At 42.6% G+C, this 19,719-nt stretch overlaps 1 protein-coding gene across 1 annotated transcript in view; it reads left to right on the forward strand.

Annotated features, from left to right (window-relative positions):
• Positions 1 to 19,719, forward strand: part of CACNA1H (calcium voltage-gated channel subunit alpha1 H) — a 457,818-nt gene that overhangs the window by 144,589 nt on the left and 293,510 nt on the right. The gene's annotated exons all lie outside the window — the stretch shown is intronic.

The raw sequence follows: 19,719 nt of genomic DNA on the forward strand, positions 1-19,719 counted from the left end.
CAAATGTGAAAATTTGGGACACTTTTTTTTTCCGGGGAAGGAGTATAGTTGCCTATTATAAGAGACAGCCCCAAATATCGGGACATCTGATCACCCCAGGAAGGGAGCAGCTTCAAAGGCTGACAATGGAGGACATGCATGGATATCCCCCTCCCTCAACAGCAGGTTCACAACTGCATTGTCTGTGCAATGCACTCCCAAGGTGTCAACCCTAATTCAATAAAGTTTAACTTTAATTCAATAAAGTTAATCCTAATTCCATGAGGTTTGTTCAGGATAATGCAGGATGTTGTCAGTCCTGCCGCAAGGTCATCCTCCACCTCCTAACAGACACCAACGCTCACCTGTATCTTCCTTCATCCTCCCTGGGATCCTGCCTTTGGCAGAAACAAACTGGCTCCAGACCTTACGCTTCTATAGGGCCACCAAAGCAAACCATTGGAACAATACCAGTGAAACCATGACACCTCACTCTTTTTCTGTAGCCTTCTAGACTGCTACATCTAACTCCATGATGTAGAATCCTCCAGGGAGATGAGATAGGAGGTGCTGCATCTGCGACCATGACCATGGCTTATTAGTTGGGTCAGGCTTTAAATGCTAGAGATCCTGCCACATCAGGTGAGCTCTCACACCTTATTAAGGAAGCCATATCCAGCTGTTTTGATTGACAGGGTGATAAGAAAATGCTGCTCTATACAAGGTTGAAGGATTTAAGGAGTTCAAGAGGTGGAAGACTAGAGAAGCCGTCAAGTCCCCAAGCTCCGCTCCAGTCTGCAAGTGAAGTGATAGGTTTCAATCTCATATAAGCTGTTGGTGACTCAAACGACCCCACTGGAAAGGAGAGCAGATGAAGAATTCAATTTAAGCAACTAGTGGGACGAGCACTCCACAGCCGCTGGTGGCTGGCTGGAGGCGATGAGTGCCAGCCAGCTGCTAATAGTGAAGCAATCCATGACCCGGAAGCCTGCATTGCTCTTAACAACCGTGCAAACATAAAAATATGTTTGCTTCTGGAGTATCAAGAAGTTTAAAGTTGAGCTGCATGTTGACCACAAATACACTTCACTGTTCGCAGCACAGGCTGCTCCTAGCAGTCAAAGACAGGGGCCTGGACTGAGTTCTCATATGCGCCTGTGACACTAAGGTCAGAATCTAGCCCAAGGACAGGAACCAACAGGACATCAGGCCTTCAACCTCGGCGCTCATTTAAGGTTATCATATTTCTTCAGGTGATGGCTAAATGTAGGGCTAAGAAACGTGACGGCCACACCACCCGCCAATCCATCAATTTGCTTAAAGGATCACAGGAGAGGTAACTGGGCAACTGCTCTATTTACTTTATTGATAAGCATTTCTGAGGCTCTGTTGCCATAATATCTGTGAGCTATGGCCCCGATAAGCACTTTTACTCATGTTTATCTTTAAGCATATGAGCAGTCCCATTTATATGATTTGCTGGGTCAGGGCCCATATGCCCATGTGTGCCAGACTGTATTTTATGTAGAAATTATAACATGAGCTCTCAGCCCGATCTTTTAACCCTCATTGACTTAATGAATTTACCTGTGTAAGTAAACGTTGCAGGATCAAGCATATGGTAGTGCCAAGGGTCCATCAGAATGGCTCATGGTTAGTCTGTTAGTTACATAGAGAATCTTACCTCCATTAGTGACTGAAGAACTGAGATAGAAAGTGGCCACTGGAGACTCCAACTCAGCCTACCAGGGTCCAGTAAGGGGAGGAGCCCACAATGGGGGAGCGAAGGATAGCAGCAGTGCTGGAAGGATCACAATGATCTGGGATTCAACTTCACTTTCCTACAACTTCCCCAATTCAGAACTTCTGTTGTCACTGACTGACTGTAATAAAAACAGAAGGGTCTAGTTTGAGCCCAGAGTTAAATTTGGGTCTGAAATCCGAGAGGCCCTTGTGAAGAGGGACAACTCAAATCCTGGTTCCTCTGAAGTCAGTAGGAAATTTCCCATTGACTTCAATGAGATCAGGATTTGGTGCTTACTGTCGTTGGACTAGATTCCAAATATTTGCTATGGGGCCCTGCCCTCCTGTAACTTCTGCATGTGTGTGTGAGCGCGCGCATGCGCACACACACATATCCACACACATGCACACCCCACACACATGCACACCCCTTGCAGACACTCCAAGTGGGTGGCAGAAGTAAGCACCATGCATGGAAGAATGACTTGGGGCGGATGTTACCTTTGGGAAGGGTGTTGCAGTGTTAACCAATCAGCATTCCCCCCTGCTGTAAGATTATTCCTGGAATGAACAGCTTCAGGGGAGAGAGAGGAAAGTAATTCCCTAGGAAATGAATTAAAAATAAATGTCTGTCAGGTTCAGGGGTGGCATAAGGCATTAAACTCCATGACCTTAAACATGAACCCTTCTGCAATGCAGAATCTTTGATTTGATTCATCTCTATGTTTCTGGGGTTTTTTTCTTCTTCGGGGTACACCTATCACTTGAGCCCTTTAAGATGCCTTGTAAATTAGCGGCGATGAGACCATTTAAACAGTGATTATGATGAGCAAAGGAAATGAAGAGCCGTATTCTGCATTTCCCTGCACCTTGCCCAGTCGTTTAAACCTGTGCAAAGTGGATATAAAATGCTATTAAATGAAAGTAACAATGATTTACATTCACTTTGCACTGGGGTAAATGACCACATGTGGGGTAAGGAATGGAGCTTCAGGACCAATGTGTTTACATAGAGGAATGTAATACCTTTTTCCTTTCACACTGGAGAATTTTTTTAAAAATCCAGCTTTCTGCTAGTTTCCATCATTTCGCAGCATCGGGTTTTATGTTTCAAAAGAAAAACTCTCGCCTATGGCATTATGTTGGCAATGGACCAATACTGAAATAATTCTGGGTAAGCTCTGTATTCATGGAACTTTCTAATGACGATGCCCAGCTGCAGCGCAGACTGGAACAATTTAACTTTTAATGGCAATGCAGCATAAGCAATTGGAGATCTGGACCATTGTATGAAATCGTAATGGAACTGGTGCTTCTCCAATCTCCAGAGTTAGGGTTAGTTTCCAGACATGGGGCAAAGATTTTGATTTTCTTCACCAAGTAAAGATCCAAAGAGTCTTGTTAACATTTCCCTAATTAGTCTGTTTAAATAATTTTTTTCCGTATACATGCATTATTTTACTACTGCATTAGACCAGTTAGCCTCATTACATTCATCACTCATCAAAATAATACCTTGTATTGATGTAGGACTGTTCAGCTGAGAACCTTAAAATGCTTTAGAAAGGCCGATGAATTACACCTCACAACCGGAGCTGGTTGACGAATCCAACGATTTTCATTCAGCTGCACAAGTGCAGGCTGAGTCACCTTTTGAGCTAAAGAATAACTCCAATGGCTGCAGGTAGCAACAGATTCCTTTAGTAGGGCTAGCTGGGAAACGAGAATCCCGTTTTCACAAAAAACGTCGGCATTTTGAAATGTATTCTCATTCCGCATCGGAACAATGAGACCTTTTGGAAATAAATATATATATATATAGTGTGTGTGTGTGTGTGTGTGTGTGTGTGTGTGTGTGTGTGTGTGTGTGTGTGTGTGTGAAAAAACATGAGACAGACACCCCCACCCCGGAATAGCCAGTGGTTGTCTTGTCTAAATGAGAGAGGTCCACCTTAGAATAGGAAGAGCAGGGACTTGAAACCCGGGTCTCCCATATCTCAGGTGAATGCCCTACCCACTGCGTTCGTCTGGGGTGCGTTTCACTCTCTCCCAACCAGACGTTCCATCCTGGAGCTGAGTGAGCTTAGTCGAAACCGATACGTTTCTGCAGAAAGTTTTCAGGTTCAACAAATTGGCATTTTTCCAACAACAAAAAAGTTGAAAAATTCCCAACGAACTCTGCTCCTTATCCTTGGGGTAGGCCAGCTGTCAGGAGCAGGAGCAGAATAGGCTTTATGGGGTACAAGCAGGTAGCTGAGATAGTGGTGTTTAGTTTAATTATGCTTGAATTTAAATCGAGGAAATACCTAACAAAGACATGAAGCAGCCATGAACAGTGCAGTGTAGCTAGGAGTTTGGGTTTGTCCTTTGCTTTAAGCTTAGATGGCTAGAAAAGCGATTGGACGCACTTCTAAAGTGCCTTACAACAAGCAGGAACCAGCATTTTTTTGCTTGGAGACTGACTGGTGTTTCACCGGAGTGACAGGAGCAGCTTTGCTGGCCAATATAAAAGTACTTCACAGTGTGACAAGCACAAGCAACTGAGCGCTTTTGAAGAGTATTTTCAGTTCTGCTTTTGAACTGGGGCCAGAAATGCCAAAATGCCACAAAAAAGGCTTTTTCGCCCAGTGCATCCCTTTCCTCATGGCTCTTCATACTGTGAATGGATGTGGATGCAACAGGAATCCTCATCAGAAAGCCTTTTCTCCCAAGATTTCCATCCCAAATATTCAGGTCAATTGGAGAGAGAAAGTTAAATATTTGGCTCATTGTACATACACCTTTTGGGGTTGGCTGATCCCTGGGTAGTGCATCCTAGATGATAAAAGGCTTGCTGCACCGTGGAAAGAGGAAATCTGGAGAGTTACAGCAATGGTATTCGATTTCTGTTTAAAAATTAATCCCTTTTGCTCAAAGTCTAGTTCTTGTCTTTAAAATTACCATAAAAAGATGGCTTGGTGAGGCTTCATGTTCGTGTTTTGTACAGCTCGGTCCCACCATTTGCCCAGTGTTTAGAGATGTTTTACTACTCATATTTATTTGTATTACAGTAGCACACATTGAGGCTGCAACCAAGATCCTAACTCCAGTGTGCTAGGCGCTGTACAAATAAGAGTCAGTCCCTGTACTGAAAAGCTTACAGTTTAAATAGACAAGACAGACAAAAAGTGGGAGGAAGGATTTCCCCATTTTATAGATGGAGAAATGAGGAAGAGAGAGAGAGAGATTAAGTGACTCGCATAAAGTCACACAGGAAGTCAGTGACAAAGCCAGAAATTAAACCCACGTATCTGAGGTCCCTAACTCAGTGCGGTACCCACTAGATCATCTTTTCCCCCTAAATTGGTAGGGTATTTCAGAAGGATGAGCCTGTCTTCATAATGGGGAAATCATAAATGTGACCTGTGATTAAATACAGTGGAATCTGAATAAAAACAGGAAATTGCAAACAGATTAAGGCAGAGAGAAGCTTCACAAATACAGGGGACTGAATGTTTTAATGAAGATTAAACCAATATCAACTGCATTAGCTTTCATGGGATTGCAGGAGAGCAATCTTATTATTAGAATATAGACTTAATAGCCCAGTTTGCATAGTTCTATTATTCTGCAATATTAAATGACAAAAAACTCCTGTTGTGTTTTTGTATCTAAAGTAACTCTCTATACCTGCCTTAAGAGGCCTTGTAGTGTTGCTGGAGCAAAAAATATTCAAAGCATTCCCCTTCCTCCTCCCACCTCCCAGAGGAGGCTGTGTTTCAGTGGTGGGATAAGTTCGCTCTCGGATTTCTGTAATTTAAGGGAATCTAGGAAATGTCAGACTAGATCAGACCCAGGGTCCATCTAGTCCAGTAGCCTGTGTTTTGACAATGGCCAGTACCAGCTGCTTCAGAGAATGGGGCAAGAAATCCTATCGAAGATAGTTCTGGGGAAATCTACCAATGAGGAAAGTCCCTTCCCAAGCCCCTTCAGTTAATGGTCGGCTTACATTCTTTCCAGATCTCTTGATTTTTATTATTTTTTAAAATCCTTACTAGTATACATCTGGCTACTCAATCCTATTAAGAACTGGGCCTCAATAATATCCGGTGGTAATGAGTTCCAGAGGCTAATTTGACATTTTGTTTGGGGGGAGGAGATAGCACGTTCTTTTATCAATTTCAAATAATCAATTCCCACAGGGGAAAATATGTCAAAAATGAGATTTTGCATTATAGCTGATGTAATCAACTGGAGTATAAAGTATGTGAGGATGCTGTATGTATTTCAGTAAGGAAATGACAGTGGTTAGTTATCAGTTTCACAGTGGGGATGGTTACAGCATGATACTATCATGCGCTTTGTCCACGGCCAGGAATGCTCTGGGCCATATAGGGTATGTCTTCACTACCTGCCGGATAGGCGGGCAGCGATCAATCCAGCAGGGATCGATTTATTGTGTCTAGTCTAGACGCGATAAATCGATCCCCGAGTGCTCTCCCGTCGACTCCTGTACTCCAGCTCGGCGAGAGGAGCAGGTGGAGTCGACAGGGGAGCGGCAGCAGTCGACTCACCATAGTGAAGACACCGCAGTAAGTAGATCTAAGTACGTCGACTTCAGCTATGTTGTTCACGTAGCTGAAGTTTCGTAACTTAGATCGATCCCGCCCCCCGACCCAGTGTAGACCAGGCCTTAGAGATCTGGTGTATGTAGGTGTAGCCAGTCTTTTCATTCCATGACAGCCTAATCCAAGCCAGATCTTTAGGGAGAACCTGTATTGTTATTTTAGGCAGTACAGGTCATGTTAGTCTAGGAGCCAGAGAGAACCACAGGGTCTGTTTATACCCAGCAGCCTCCCTAAAGAACCTCCTTGATAGTCATTTGTTACACCCAAGCTCCATCTCTTTCCTGTGACGAGCCTCTTTAGTGTAAATAGAGTGTAACAACTTGAGGTCAAAGTCAGAATCGCATTCAATGCCATTGGCTCCAGGTGTAAGTCCATTATAGATTCATAGATTCTAGGACTGGAAGGGACCTCGAGAGGTCATCGAGTCCAGTCCCCTGCCCTCATGGCAGGACCAAATACTGTCTAGACCATCCCTGATAGACATTTATCTAACCTACTCTTAAATATCTCCAGAGATGGAGATTCCACAACCTCCCTAGGGAACCTACCTGGCACCATTGTCCTTTGACTGGCATGAGATCTGAATTTGGCCCTCTTTGCATCTAGAGCCACAACCAGAGCATGCCTTAGCCCTGGTTCCCATGTAGCCACCTCTTGTGTCAAGCACTCTGAAAGAATTTCAGCCCTGTCCTAAGAATCCCTGAAAAGGCTGTGATGGAGTGAGCCATCATCCGAATTTTGGAAGGAGCCAAAGGAATATTGCTTTGCTGATTAATGGACAGGGATAATGAGTGGAAAAAACCTGTTATGCAAACTCTATAGTATGTTATTTAGAGTATCAATTTCCCTACTGAGAGACTTATAACAGGATGTTCAGAGAGGAATATTGCTGCTCTTTCATAATCATTTTAATGTCTTTTGTCAGACACATGCTGTGGCTGGATTTGAAAAAGGATGGGGGTATGTTTTGACTGTGGCTAATCTTTGCAACGTGCAAGTGAGACAGTGAGCCGTACTGGCGCGCTGAACCTCCAGTAAGAGACAGGGGCCCAGAGAACTCCAAAAAGTTTGCCTCAGTGTTTCCTACCTAGTGTTCCCTTTCTGGAGGGAGGTGCTGAACGGGCTGTGGAATGGGTAAAGGGCATGGCCTCGTGAAAGCTGGGGATCTATGGGAACCTCTCCCAGCTGTACCAAATCCACGTGCTGTAGATATAGTTACTAACTAAATTCGCTTTGGATTCCTGAGCCTTCAGCTTCTACCACTTGAGCTTAAAGGGGTGAGTTCCTTTAGCTGTTAACAATAGTAGGTTCCTTATCCTCTTCATGAATTGGCACTAGAGGGCAGTACCTCTCACTCACAGATGCGCAAAGCCAATACATTACACAACTCTGCACTCACCAGGCTCTCTCCACTGCTTTGTACCTCTCCTGGAAGGGAGGAGGGAAAGAGCTATGGCTGGCTGAAGAGATGGTCTTTGGTTCACTGGATTTTCAACAAGATGTGTCCGTAGCATATGATTCAGTGTTTAGCGGGTTGACCTGAGAAGTAAAGTGGTGAATGGGAGGAGTAAGTCCGGGGAGCCAGAGCGGTTGGGTTTTGTAGTAGGCTGCGCTGTGTGACCGCGGAAAAGTTCCTTAGCACCTCTTTGACTCGCTTTTGCCATCTTTACAATAGAGACAATACTTTCTTGCCTCATTTGCTCTTTGTCAATGAGCTAGCGGAGATGCCTTTTACAAAAGCTATAGTATGTGATTGAAAGTAACCCCCAGCCACCTGGAGATTGGCAGAAACCCTCCTCCTCTTTCCTTCATTGCTTGAAAGGATTTTTCTGAGTAGCACAGCTGAAACCAAAGTATTCAACTGACGAAAGTTTCTTCCCTAAGCCAACTTTCTATGCCCCCACAATATCACTCGCGGAGGCGTGTGGTCACCTGCTTTCAGCAGAAGAAAGAGCTTTCAGCACAGCATCCGAAATGTATTTAACAAAAACCGTTTCTCTCCCACACTTCTCACCTAGAGATTCTTTGAGATGTTACATTTTTCCTTTAAACCCATGATTGTTCCAGGGGTTGGATTAATGTGGAAAATGCACAAAGCTTGCTGTTTAAAAAAAAAAAAATCGTAGTCCTGCGTAGGAAACATGCTTTAAAATACAGGTCGCCCTCAGTGTATTTATTATTCACTGGGACAGGCAGAAAAGCAAACCCACCAGAGTCAGCCCATAGAATAAGCTTCCTCTAGGAACATTCCTGTTTAACTGACTGTCTGTGAAACAAGAGTGACGTTTCGAAAAATGCCAATATGACTTAGGAGCCTAAATCCCATTTTCAGAAGCGACTTAGGCATTTAGAAGCCTAAGTCTCATTGAAAGTCAGTGGGATTTGGGCGCTTTTGAAACTTTTACCCGTGTGGATTGGAAAGCACCATTTATCAAGGATCCTAACAACAAAGGGAAGCCATCTTTCCAAGGATGCATAGCAGTTTGTTCTGGCCCAGGTGATATTTGATTTTAAAATCACATCCTTCTGCTTCCCATGTTGCTCCTCCCCACACAAGCTTTAACTAAGCCGGACTTTTCTTGAGAGCAGAGTTCCAGCAGCACTGCACACCTGCACCGGCATTTAAGGTGGATGTAATACTTGAACCGGTGAGGAGATATCTACTGTAGTGTGTGTTTATCTAGCATCCTGGCCTGTGATCCAGACTGCCTACCCCTGAGTCTGACCTACTATTACACAAGGTGCATGGGGTATAAACCATTTATGAAAAATCTTGTATTCTGTGAGCCTGCTTCTGCTCCCATTGAAATCAATAGCAAAACTCTCAGTGACACCAATGGGTATATCTAAAGAAGAACCTCTAAGGTTCTATTTTAGCTAATGTATCATATCACCAGAAATCTACTTTTCCCTACAGTGTATTTTGTATATAAGCTTTATTTCAGATTCAGATGATGAGTCTCTCTCTTACTTTTACCCACAAAGCTTGTCATCCATAATGTTTGTAATGTGATTTTATGTATTCAGCTTTGAACCCAGTTATCTGTTATCTGTCCAAGAGTGCTTGGCAATGCAGTAGCTCTGGAAAAGGTCTCGCTGGTACTTTTGATGCGGTACTATTGCCTGGCACTTCTAGGTTTACATGTTTTATTGGTTTAGACTGTATTTAACAGTAACGATTTGATTTGACTTATCGTAATGCTGTTTTGTAAGCAGATTGACTTGGTTTGGTTTGAGTTTGTTTTATAAAAGCCCTATTCATCTCTAATCCATCATAATACTATCTCTGCAGCTTTTAACATGATTAAGTGCAGCTTGTGACGACATTGTCCTGTTCAGCTTCCCAAAGTGTATTGGATTAAACATTAAGTAAGGTACATGCTACTGGACCATGAAAACAATGCTTTTTAATGGTACATTTTGGGACAATCCTTAGTTTTCACTAAATGTCACCCTAGCACAGTTTTCCATAATTCGAGCATGAGAAGGGTAGTTTCAATCAATTTTAGCTTTCTATCCAGACCTCTAATTCTTTAGAGCGGTTGGTAACCTTGTATGGAGCACTTCCATGTTTCCATGCCTTATTGCATGATCTCTAAATATCACAATATCAAATATACAATATGTATGTGCTTAATGGCTCATTGGTGACCTATAGATTTGGTTCTCACCCTCTGTGCTAGAGACCGTGGCTTCATGACCCATGAGAATCCTGACTGGTGAAGTGAAAATTGTACAGGAGGTCAAAGTAGATGATCATTGTGGTTCCTTCCAGCATTGGAATCTATGAACAGGAGAAGAAATGAAATGACCATAGGGGCCGCAGATTCATTGGTTATTAAATGATTATTAACTAGAACTGGTCAAGACTTTAAATGCAGAAAGGTTTTTTTCCTGCCACACATTCTGATTTAGAATGTCAGGTTTTGGGCAAGAAATATTGAAACATATTGGTTTGGTTTTGAATCAACATTTCAAAAAAAATCATTTTTGTTGATCGAAAATGTGGACATTTTTCAATATTTCTGGTTTAGAACTTGCTCGGAATTTTCCTTTCAAGTGAATGTTTTTGATGTGGTTTAGTTTCCATTCGTATTCAGACTAGAAACTAATTTTGAAATGTCACGAGATGAAACTTCTATTTTCCAAACAACTCTATTAACCACATGCTGTCTAGACATAAACCATGGTTTCAATCAATTACACGCCTACCCAGTTGGGACAGAAGAAATTTGCCATGTGGATGGGGTCCCTAAGTTGTTAGCATCTGGCTGTTGGGTGGCCTAATTGGAATGAGTTGGTGGATTTAAGTTCAGTTACTAGTAGATATGAAACTGAGCTGCAAAATTGAGATGCAAAGCTCTCCTAAACGCTCAGGAGTGTTTGGAGCTGGCATTTTAATTTGGTCTATTTTGGAGATGGACCAAGTGAGAAAATCAGATCTGGTTCGGGATTTGGATTCCAAGCAACACCTTCTATAAAGTTTGCAGGGTGTATTGCTGTGGCATATTGCTTCAACTAGAGCTCTAGTTCTCTGTGCCATAGTGTCATCCACATCCCAACTGGAACTCAGCCCAGACACCAAAGATAATATGGGCAGGGTTACTGAACGCTCCACTCACCCCTCTGTTGCATTGCCTCTGTGCATTTCCCCATGACTAAGGGTGGAAGGATGGTCTTGTGCTTAAGGCAGTGAGCTAGGTTCTCAGGAGTTCCTGGTTTTATCCTAGACCTTGTGCAAATTGTTTAACCTCTCTGTGCCTCAGTTCTACCATGTGTGAAATAGGGATAATATTTCTCATAGCTTGTATCCTCACGGGAGTTATAAGGATTAACTTGTTAATGCCAATGAGATGCTCAGATATTATGGCTAGGAGGCCAGATCAGTAGAGAGAATAAATAGATGCTCTGTTAATCAAGGATTTTAGTAATCAGGGTTCTCAATGCAGCATCTTTCACCATCAAAAAATTTACTTGAAAAACAAATTAGTTACTTATTATTGTTACTACCAATGATGATAATTCAGTTCTCTAAAATTACATAACACTCTACAGACGAATGAAATCTCTGGGGCCAGTTCCTTGGTTGATGTAAATCAGTGTAGTGATGTGGCCCATGGTCTCTGCTCCCACAGACCCTACATTTCTCTGAAGATCTTCCAGATGTTTTTGAAACTCAAAATACCATCTAATTTGGGGACAATTTTTGTTTTGCACTGAGTCTTATTTTATCCAATCCATTTCACCCAACCCCCCAAAACAACGTCACTCGTTTCAGGTAGCAAAGAGTTGGGATGATTTTGCATCTATCCCACAGGTGGGAAATAGAAATGACTTTCACTGCTGGGCCTGAAAGGCTTTTCGCAGATCAGATGTTCACTGTCCATTTGGAAAGCAAGACAAAGCTTGAATCAAACTGGGTGTCGTTGCCACCTCTGGCATTACCTTACAAAAGCAAACAGGGTTGTTATGGGATGGCTCCTGTTTCACGTTTTTCCTTACCTCTCAGAATTATGGGGCAGCTTCTCTGTGTCCATAGCATCATTAATACCTGTCAGAGATAATGGAACATGACGACAGCAGGATGAAGGCAGAGCCACGTCTTTTGCCTTTTTGAGTGTAGTTGCCCTTTAGGTGAAGGATAGTCTCTTCCATAACAATTAGCACTTGTGAAATGGATTTGATTAAATTAGTTATCCCTCTTCCAAAAGGAGGAGTAATTAATCTACCAAATTACTTGTGTGCGGGGGACTTTTTGTATTGTGAACTTCCTAATGAGTTTTTTTTAAAGGGTGGAACTTACATGGAAACTGGAGTTTATTGCTTTATTTTGTGAGTACTCATAAGGCTAACGATTCTATGAAGCACCTAGGCACATGCTTTACTTTTAAAATTTCACTTAACTGGAAGCTGGTTGTGCTTAAACGCTTTGTTGAATCAGGACTATGGTGTATGATTGGTGGTCCCAGACACCAAATTCCTCTGTTTACTGATAGCACACGTACAACAGAGGCATCAGCAATGCAAGGTTTCCTAGTCAGGGTCATCACTGAAATGTAGAAGCCACCTCTAGGGGGGTTGAGGGGGCAGTTGAATCTCCTTGCCTGTTCATCCCTTGGCCTTTCTGATGAGACTGCCAATAAAGATGCCAATTAGCACCAGTTCTGGTGGTGTATCTTTTGTCATGTGGATTCCTGTTGTCAGGGAGCACCGGTCTCAAACCCTAGTCTACAGGGCTCTTAGGAGCCCATATGTTCCAACTTGCCACCCAGTGATCTGCTAGCAGTCACCAGAACTAGAAGCTGAACTCTGACAGAGCACTGCCGTCCTGGATCTGATTGCGGAACTCTGGGCATCCAGATTAGTTCCCTGCTTCAATTTAAACCAAAAGCAGGAACAGGAAGTTGTCCATGCAGCTGGGTTTCCCCTGCTTCAGACTGCTTCCTTGGCACTTCCTGTTCCTACTGCCTGACTCTGATCTCCTGGTATGTTGACCCTACTTGCCTCCTGACACATGGGCTGGTCTCTGGCATATCTCAGCCTCTGATCTTCTGGTATCTGACCACCAGGTAGGACTACCTCTGCTCCAGTCCTGACACCTGTCCACTGGGGACCAGACTGATCACACCAGCTGATTTAAAAGTATTTGTCTTTGTTGGCCTGTTTTATTAGAGGAGAGATTGCAGGGGAGGTTAACTCATGACACACAAATGTGCTAACAATGAGGGAAGCATGTATGAAGTATAATTAAATCAAAAGCATATTTAAACTGTTTTCTAAGCACTACTTATGAAGGAGCAAGAATATTCAGAGCATATTAAACTGTCAGATTTAATAAATCTTAAGAAGCATGGCCTTGGGCCAATACCAACGCATATTTCTCCAGCACCATTTAATTAAGAATGAGCATTGTTCTTTAAGCCTATTCATTGTTCAGAGTGTACGGTAAGAGCCTTGGAAATGAGCTGATTCAATGAAGACCCAGGCGCCTTCTTTTTCATATGCGATCCCTGAATCTTAACTTCCTAGAAAAAGGAAAAACATGCAAAATATAAGCCATTAGAGAGAGAAAATAGCCTCGGTAGAGTGATGGGTGGAATACAACAGCCCTGCTCAATGTGAAAGTGGCGTGTAAACAAAGGATACATTTAATACATTCGCTGAAATTAGTTCAAATGGCAGTGAGCCAGTCTTTCTATGTCCAGGATGGAGTTTGGCTTTGTTTTGGGTAGCACTGATTTGGGCGATTTAATACAAATTACTTCCCTAGTGTTTCTCTCCTCCACACCCAATGGATGCAGAGATGTGCTTCTTGAACTGGAGTTTCAGATGGGCAGATTTGACAGCCATTACATTGCATTAGTGAAAACACTCGCTTTTTCCATTGGTTACAGGTTTCCTGTATCCTGTCTCGTTGATCAAATATTTAGTAGCAATGGCAAATAGCAGCCAAGAGACCTCAAAGCTGCTAGCCATGGTTTGCTGGCCATCAAAAATCTTGTCTGTTCCCACTTAACCTTGTTAAATGTATTCCCCATTATAGCATAGTGCAGAGGTCCCTTAAATTGGTCAGTCTGCAGAAAACTAGGGGAAATGAGGTACTGTTTAAAATAATTTTATTTTTAAAATGTTATGCTTTTTAATACCCTTCTCTGATAAACGTATATGATGAATGAGTCATTAAGCTACTCTTCTGCTGGACTCAAGTTTACATTAGAGAGATTGCTATTGAGCAGTTATTTCCAGGGGCACATATTAAGTATTCTTTCCACTAGGCAAGCACCATAAACTGTTTTAGGTATAAATATCTATCAGGGTGGTTTTTCCTTACATAAAATCTTATCTATTGCCTCTTGCTTAATTAATTTCTCCCCCCGAAGGCATAAAGCCTGATTAGGACTAGGCACTGAATGGCACCGACTCCCATTGAAATCAATCAGATGGGCTGTAGTGATCAAAATAATGGAGTATTCATGGCATTCATAATGAAAGAGAAGTATCCCGGAGCCAATGCAGGGCCTGATTCTCCACTGCCTTGCAGTTTGTGGAGTCACACTCATGCAAAGTGGGTGTAAATCTGATTAAATCAGAATGGTGGCATTTTACCTCTCGCTTTTCACACATATTGCAAAGGGTGTAATGAATGACACAAGCGTCAAGGGCCTTTTAGAGAAACAGGTTCTTAGAACTGCTCTTTCCCATTCCAAAGGCCTTTGTTTCAGCACCAGGGACAGCTACTCTTTGCAATGTACTGCTCATACTAGAGCTGGTTGAATTATGTATTGCAAACAATGTATCCATTGAATTTAGCCCACTTGCTTTCAAAGGCATTTAGACATCTGTCTGGACCATTGGTGGGTTTATATCTTTCACATCCAAATGTTAAAGTGGAAATAATATTTGAATTGACGTTTCATAGTTTGGTTTTTAAGTCAGAGATTTTCGGTGACCAAATCTTGTTTAAGTTAGTGCATGCACCCTGCCACCTTGCCAACTGGTGACATTATTTGCTTATGGAGATCCCCATTGGCTTGCACATTACTGCCAATGTGTGTGAATTGACTCACCTCTTATATTCCTTTACCTTCTAATGTAATGCTTGAATTGGGAATGGCTGTGGTTCTCATTAGATTACGAACCCCTTCTTGCTGGCTGGACAGTCTTTCGGTCTTTGCTTGCATGTTGGTTGAGTTGTTACTTAGAAAAGCCACATCATCAGCATAATCTAAATCTTTTACTGTAGTGTTGCTAAACTGCTAAACCATGCAATGCCTTTGTTACATCCATCTACGTTTTTTCTCATAATGAAGTCAGTGGAAATGCCACAAAGGAGAAGTGAGAAAATGCGTCCTCGTCTGACACCAGTGTTTATATTAAACCATTCACTCACATCTGCATTTGCTTTAACTGTGCATGTTGCCCCTTGATATAAAACATGGATGATAAGTATTTTTGTTGGCTTACCATAACACTTCAGGATGTTCCAGAGTGAATTGTGATGGAGGCTGTCAAATGCTTTCTTAAAATCTATGATGTTTACGAGTGGTTTTTGCCATTCAGTGGTCTCTTCTATGACTATTCTTAGGGTGAAAATCTGTTTGACAAGTGATCTTCCAGGTTCAAATCTAGCCTGCTGTTCCCTTACCTTTGCCTCAACTGCTTCCTTTATTCTATTTAATATGATACTTCAGAAGACTTGCCTATCACTGAAAGGAATGTAACCCTTTGCCAGGTATTGCAGTGACTTGGGTCACCTTTCTTTGGTATTTTGACCATAATGCTATTTTCCCATTGTTTTGGAGGCTTTTCCTGGTCCCCTACTCTGTTGAAAAGTTTGGAGATTTTAACAATGGTCTCATCACACCTTTTCAACATTTTCCCAGTGACTTACTGTCCACTGTAGCTTCCCGGGTTTTAACTTTTTTATTGTGTCTTTCACTTCCGTTTGGTGTGAGATGTTACAATGTCTAGTTCTCGGGGTTTCATTTCTTTGTCAAAGTCTATAATTTCTTATAGTGTTGGTCTGTTTAGCATCTCTTGGAAGTGCTCTGCCCAGCACTCTTTTGCAGGTTATTAACCTGATTATGACATCATCTGCTCCAGTGGGATCTGTTGTGTTAATGTGGCATTCACACAGATGCATTGAGCCTGATTCAGTTTTCCTTTCAACTGGTGTGAATCAGGCATAACTGCACCGAAGTCAGTGGAGTTACATTGGTGTAACAACTGCATTCGTGAGAGGACAGTCAGGCCACGTGTGTCAAATTTTGCAAACCCTAATAAAATTTGGGTGCAAACAAATTACTGTGGAGTGGTTGGGGGGGAAGGGTTGGCAGTGGGGATAAGGGAACACACTTCTATACAGAATAATTCAACGGTTTTACATTTGTTTCAAATGTTTTCATCTAAAATATTCAAAGGCACTGATACAAATAGTGGATGTTGGATGGAATGGCCACTCAGTATAAGCTCAGTTCCTGGGCATTATACTGCTGCTTTTTGAGCGTACCTCCTCAGACTATTCCCATAGTTTGCATCTGATTATTTTTGTACTTCTGTTTTATTTACGAGTATTTAAACAAATTTTGGAAACTCAACAATGTAATAACAGTGGAGGAAAGCTGCTGTATGAGCTGGTTGTGTAATAATAATAATAAATAATAACCTACACTTTTCTACTGCTTCTGCCATCCTGATGGATCTCAATGCACTTTTACTTAATGTATCTAGTAGTGTGGTTCACCCGCCACTGAAATGTAGCCACCTGTAGACTGTAATGTAGCAGCCAGCAACACTGTGCAGCAGTTTTCTGTGTTCTGATAGAAAGCCCATTGAAATCAATGGAAAATCTCTTATTTATGTCACTGCACTTTGGACCAGGCCATAGGAGAAGTGAAAAATAACTTCCCAGGACACAGCAGGTAACTCGTGCAAAAATTGCCCTGGGGTCTTGAATTACCATGTAGAGCCAGGACATACTTTTCTGTAGGATACCAAACGAGGATGCAAAGTCTGGAGTAAATCTTACACTCATGCTAATCCAGAATAACTCTAAAATTACTCTGGAATTTACACAAGTGTAAATGAAAATTGAATTTGTCCCCTTCCCTTACAGACCACGCCGGTGTCCTGTTAGTGGATTACTGTCCCTCCATGATCTTGATGGAATTTCAGAATCTAGTCAGGGTTTCTTTTCAAAAACCCTGATTAGGATTAGCCTACAAATGTGTCTCTGATTTCTGTTGATGCACAGTCCCTGCACGGAATCCAGTATGCAGGGAGACACAGGGCTGTGATCCTGTCATTTAGGCTACACTGAGTGGGAACAGAACTCTTGAGTGAATTGCAGGCGACTCTTACAGGTTGACAGTACTTCTGTCCATAACAGGGTTTGGCTGAGAAATGCATTACAGGTAATGACACGGGATAGTGACAGTTGTCTAAATAATGCTTGCAATGAATCATTTCTCTGCCAAAATAAGAGTGAGTTAGAATAACTGAGAGCAGAGCTGAGGCCTGTGTGATGCCTTTTGTGGTAGCTGGTGAACATAAGTGCCGCTTGAGTTAATATCTTAAGGGCTACATCTAAATAGGCCGCATGCTGCCCTGTATACTCGTGGCAAATTCTCTAGGCAGCTAAATCTTTGCAAGCCGTTTTGAAGCACGGGCTATGTGGTGTTGCTGTAACATTTTTGAACTGTACGTGTAAACCTAAAATGGAAATTCCCTTAGATTCTGCAGAAATGGGTTTAAAACTTTAATGAATTTTAAAGCTCCACAGTTTGATCCCTCTAGTGTAGAAAATCCATCCATTCATTAAGCTTCACAAATGTACATGGCATAAAGTTGATAAGCTTCTAAGTCTATTGACTATGGTAGGAATCTTCCTTCCTACTGTTAAAATATGACTTGAAAAACTAAACTTCCTTCCCCCTCCACCTCCCCATGGGTCTATTTCTCAGTCTTAGGTAGTGGGTAGAGCTGGAGAATGAGAGTTCCTGGATTCTACTCTGAACTCAAACAGTAACTTTTGGACAAATTATTTACCTTTGTATGCCTCAGTTTACCCATGTGTGTAATAGAAACAATACCCTTTTGAGCTGTGAAGCTTAAGTAATGTTTGGAAAGCACTTTGGGGCTCCTCTGAATTAGTTCTATGGAAGTGCAAAACATTTTATAATGACATTAATGATCTGGATGATGGGATGGATTGCACCCTTAGCAAGTTCATGGATGACACTAAGCTGGGGGGAGAGGTAGATACGCTGGAAGGTAGGGATAGGGTCCAGAATGACCTGGAAAAATTGGAGGATTGGGCCAAAAGAAATCTGATGAGGTTCAACAAGGACAAGTGCAGAGTCCTGCACTTAGGATGGAAGAATCCCATGCACTGCTACAGGCTGGGGACCGACTGGCTAAGCGGCAGTACTCCAGAAAAGGACCTGGGGATTACAGTGGACAAGAAGCTGGATATGAGTCAGCAGCGTGCCCTTGTTGCCATGACGGCTAATGGCATATTGGGCTGCATTAGTAGGAGTGTTTCCAGCAGATAGAGGGAAGTGATTATTCCCCTCTATTCGGCACTGGTGAGGCCACATCTGGAGTACTGCATCCAGTTTTGGACCACCAACTACAGAAAGGACGTGGACGAATTGGAGAGAGTCCAGCGGAGGGCAACGAAAATGATTAGTGGGCTGAGGCACATGACTTACGAGGAGAGGCTGAGGGAACTGGGCTTGTTTAGTCTGCAGAAGAGAAGAGTGAGGGGGGACTTGATAGCCGCCTTCAACTATCTGAAGGGGGGTTCCAAAGAGGATGGAGCTCGTCTGGTCTCAGTGGTGGCAGATGACAGAACAAGGAGCAATGGTCTCAAGTTGCAGTGGGGGAGGTCTAGGTTGGATATTAGGAAACACTATTTCACCAGGAGGGTGGTGAAGCACTGGAATGGGTTACCTAGGGAGGTGGTGGAATCTCCTTCCTTAGAGGTTTTTAAGCCCAGCTGGACAAAGCCCTGGCTGGGATGATTTAGTTGGGGATTGGTCCTACTTTGAGCAGGGGGTTGAACTGGATGACCTCCTGAGGTCCCTTCCAACCCTAATCTTCTATGATTCTATGACACTGAATTCTTCATAAGAATGCTGATAATGGATTTCAGTGAGACTGGAAAGAAGACTACATTGGCTTTTGAGGGGTGGGGGGGGGTTTTCTAGCACTGTCATTCTATGTCTCTCTCTGTGTTTTTGAAGCACCTGGTATACTTTAGTTACAACAGAAATCTAAATAAAGTATAATGATTATTGTAACACCCCAGATCTTTGTCAATGTCAGAGCGAGAACGAGAAAACTCTAGTAATTTACTAAGGAACTTCAAAAGCAAACTAGCCAGATTTCCCCAAGATTAAACAACAGAAAGCTTAAAATTCACAACCACCCCTTACCTTTTTGTAGGCTCTGACCAGCAGGGTTCTAACAGCATCCCATGTTGATAGTTCTGGTTAGGAGCTGTTTAACTTCAATTTAGGGGAAAAAATGAAGCCCCCCCCACACACAAACACACTTTTCTTTCTCATTGCTGCTCCATAACAGACCAACAGAGGTTACTTCCCTTTATTCCTTTACAAACCTCAGCGGATCATGATTCTGGGAGGTGTAGAGAGGTACAGTGGCTCTGGCTGCGATCTGCAGCTATGCCTAATCTCTTTTGTCTTAGGTCTACAGTGTTTTAAAAGAGATCCAGGTCAGTGGAAGGTCTTCCTAGCATGGAGGTGTGCCTATAGGCTTTGGACTAACGCTCTCTTCCCCGCCTTCCCCGCTGTGTGATTATGTTGCCCCCTTCCATAATTTCAGTCTAATGTCTTCTTCGGTCCATAACAGACAAACTGGACATCTA

This window comes from Emys orbicularis, chromosome 10, assembly GCF_028017835.1.
Source record: "Emys orbicularis isolate rEmyOrb1 chromosome 10, rEmyOrb1.hap1, whole genome shotgun sequence".
Classification (NCBI taxonomy): domain Eukaryota; kingdom Metazoa; phylum Chordata; order Testudines; family Emydidae; genus Emys; species Emys orbicularis.